The following is a 4,156-nucleotide window of genomic DNA, read 5'->3' on the forward strand; positions in this document are numbered from 1 at the left end:
GAAAGATTAATGTTTAAATATTCTTATGATTTAAGTATTTCATGATTACTAACCATCATTCATGTGCACGCTCAAGCGAAGAGAAGGCTAATTTACTGTAAAAGTGATTAAGAAGAGCAGAGTGAGGCATTGAACACCACGTCACACTGAATGTTGAATAGAAAGTAGAGGATTAATGATTTTCTTTCTACAGCAAGCCATCAATATAACTTCATCCCCTATGAGGACATCCACCTGTTTAAATAGATGCTGAGATTATTTGACAACCTGGGGCTTTTTGTATTTGTGAGTGTGTGATACGTTTTTTATTCTACCTGCCTTGAAGTTGACTTAAAAGGCTACATTTAGTTTTCTGTTCCTAATGCATGATTATCATATCTGTTAGAAATAATGTTCTATGTTTAAAATACTTCTGCTCTGACTGAATTTTCTGACCTTTGATTGCCTCTCCATTCCTATTAGGAGTTGCACAAGAAAACTTGAACTGTGAAACAAGCATCTAAATGTATACATCTTGGCAAAGTGACTAAATGTTTGCTATTTACTTTCCAGGTTCGACCCTGATGCAAAATGTTAATACTTAAAAGGAAACTCTTTCGATTTTAAAGATCAGTCAGATTGGGGAGTACTACTGCAACAACAATGCTGTTTCAAACGTGTGGCTCCAGAGAGGGATGAGTGGAATCTGGCTAATTGCATCAGAACTAGACTTTGAAAAAATCAAGCGGATGGAAGTGAGAAGAGCCTGTTTCTCATTTCTGCTAGAGGCCAAATTAGCCACTGCCAAAGACGATAAAGCAGATAAATGTTTAACTGTCTAATTTATGTCCTACAATGTTGTAAAGGTGAGTCTGTCAATTTCTATGTTAACCTATTTCAATGCATTCATTGGAAAGGTATTATCTTAGTTTTTCCTCCACTCTTTTAATACATCACCGGCTTGTAGCAACAACAGCATGGTTACTGTATTTCATCGTTTCTTTTCTCACACATCCAAAGCAGATTAGCGTCAAGTCACACACGCCACGAAGTCTGAGAAACTTGTTCCATTTACATTTAGCACCAAACCCACAGTCTTCCCTTTACATGTACCTAACCACGTAAAACTCAAAATGCAAACCCCGGTCTGGTCTGGTGTCCTGCGCTTCGTATACGTGACCATCAGAACCTGTTTGTGAGAAGCATAAAAAAAGGTTGTGCGCAAGGAGAGGCTGCAAAATCACAAGAACCTTTTTTTTTATTAAACAATTGATTGAAATCAACACTAGATATGTTTGTTCCTAAACAAATGTCCCTGTTCATGTCGTTATTTTACCAACAAAAAAATCTCAACAATAAAAAGCATGTTTCTAAAAGGAACTTCATTTATATGTAATGTCAAAGCTGATACACTTAATCCTGTCAGCCATTTTTTCAGTTTTTGCCATCTTTCCTCTAAAACTTTGCCTGCACTTACACATGTTTACACACACACTCAAGCCCATACTGACATGTTTGACATATTAAACACAGATTTAGAACAGGACACACATTTCCAGCAGATTAGTTTTCACAGTGTTCAATCTGCAAGCAGCCGGGAGAACATGAATACTTAATCAGACAAACTGTTAAATCTGTCTTCTTGCTGTAACGTCTAACAACAAATATTCCCTTTCCAAACCTTTAGAGTAAGCACTGCTCTCTGCTACTACTGATTTGAATTCATGCACGCACATACAAGCGAATCATACAGTATTCAGGAAGGAGAACAGAGGTATTAGCTGCTCTGATGTCTCTCTGTGTTCTGCCAGGGGCTTTCCAAGAGGCATCTCAAATATTCACAAACATCCATCAATGCCTGAAGGGGTCAGAGACCATCCCGTCACACGTGCACACACACACACACACACACACACACACACACACACACACACACACACACACACACACACACACACACACACACACATGCACACACACACACACACATGCACACACACACACACACACACACACACACACACACACACACACACACACACACACACACACACACACACACACACACACACACACACACACACATGCACACATACACAAAGGCATGCAGCATACACATTGAATTAGTTTCTCTGTTGCTCCTGGAGTTTTCTTTAATCATGTTTTTTTCTTTCAATGTCTTTCTCTGAAGAAGTGTGATTTAGAGGCAGCTTGTGCGTCAGTGTGTGTGTGTGTGTGTGTGTGTGTGTGTGTGTGTGTGTGTGTGTGTGTGTGTGTGTGTGTGTGTGTGTGTGTGTGTGTGTGTTGTGTGTGTGTGTGTGTGTGTGTGTGTGTGTGTGTGTGTGTGTGTGTGTGTTTGTTATTCTCTGTGAGATGGCAACATGTGTATGTGTGACAGTTAAGGTTTGAGGCTTCCTGTGGTAGGTGCATGTGTGTGTAGGAGGACCCTGCTGAACCTGATAATGTGATCATTAAGGACTCCTGTCTCAAATGTAGTGCTCATTATATTGCCGTGCCTTTATGATTTCCCAGTTGCAAGTATTGAAGAGCAGGGATGAGGGGTTCCAAACAGCTAATCAGTTTCTGAATATGGTTGTTGTGCACACACACACACACACACACACACACACACACACACACACACACACACACACACACACACACACACACACACAAACAACGCCCACACAATAACCCAAACGCAACAACTATGCTTAGCTTACAGAGAGGAAGGGGGCATGTGTGCAGCATCGATAAGGACTGATGCCCCTTCACATACTGCTCAAAAATATGACACACCTATTAAAAAGGAGTCTTGCCTGATCGTTAATGTTTTCTTCAGCTCCTTGACCTTTGGTCACACTGTGGCCTTTTTACAGTAAGAGATCTTCAACCTATAACACAATTTCAGAGAGAGAGAGTCTCACCTATGACAGTCAGAAAGCTTGTACTTTAACACTTTAAAATACCTTTACAGTTTAATTCCGAAGAATTCACACTTAAAAATGAGTACGAGAGAAAATGATAAATACACTATACAACACAGACCCACACTCACAGACATACACGTTCACTCTATGTTGTGACCTAATGCTCAACTGTAGTGAGGAACAGGAAGTTGGGAAAAGATTGTTACAGAAGCCCCTTCTGGTGCTCAGTACAACTAAAGCAAGTCCTTCATAATCACTGCTTTAAATCTTTCTCAGCTTTTTCATTTCATGTACCTCCACCCTAACTTCTTTCTTCCAAGGTCAACTCTGCTTTGAACACATTAATCACATGCCACCCGTATATCTCTGACACCTTTGAAAAGTGTCAGTTTCCTCTTCCTGTTCTTTTCTGACAGTTGATCTCTGTGTACGTGTGGGCAGAAATGAAGGAAGTGAGAATCATCTTATATGTGGCCGAGCCTGTGTGTGGGGGTTGTAGACGTAGACATGGAAATATTGGTTGTCGGCTAAGCTACATCATCGAGATGTGTTCCTATTCTGGAAATACATCCTGATGAGACCATGACATTTAAAGGGATTGAAGTAATTTGACAAGAGTACAGTTTGGTTTGAATGAGTATGTCTGCTGATTTCTTCTCACAGCAATGCTATTCATTTTCATGTACTCTTTATTTGTGTTGCCAGTAAGTGGAGCAGCAGAGTACCGCTAACACTAAAGTTCAAAGCAAGGCAGGGGAGACACACTTTTCAAAACAGACTGAAACGAATGCTGGTTATCATTGTCTCCTTATTCCTTATTATTATTCTTCATCACCTAGCAGCTGGTGCAAACATACGGATGCGTCGTACATCACATTTTTAAACATAGCCCACTAATGACAGGAGGCCTTTTTGTTTTATATTTCAACCAATCCTCTCAACATCAGAAGTTCTTCACCTTGTACCATGAATATATTTTTGATGTCTTGATGCGGCTTTAATGATTGGTTTAATGTTTGGATTTACTGAACTGATCCGTAAATACTTGCGGAAACAATCACTTGTAATGAAGGAGTTAAGAATGATAATAATAATAATGGCAAATCTATTTTGCATCTACAACCTAAGTAAGTACGATATATACAATATGTTTAAATGAACCCAGTGACCCACAAACACTCACACACACACACACACACACACACACACACACACACACACACACACACACACACACACACACACAC

Source organism: Notothenia rossii (genome assembly GCF_949606895.1).
Source record: "Notothenia rossii genome assembly, chromosome: 2".
NCBI lineage: Eukaryota > Metazoa > Chordata > Actinopteri > Perciformes > Nototheniidae > Notothenia > Notothenia rossii.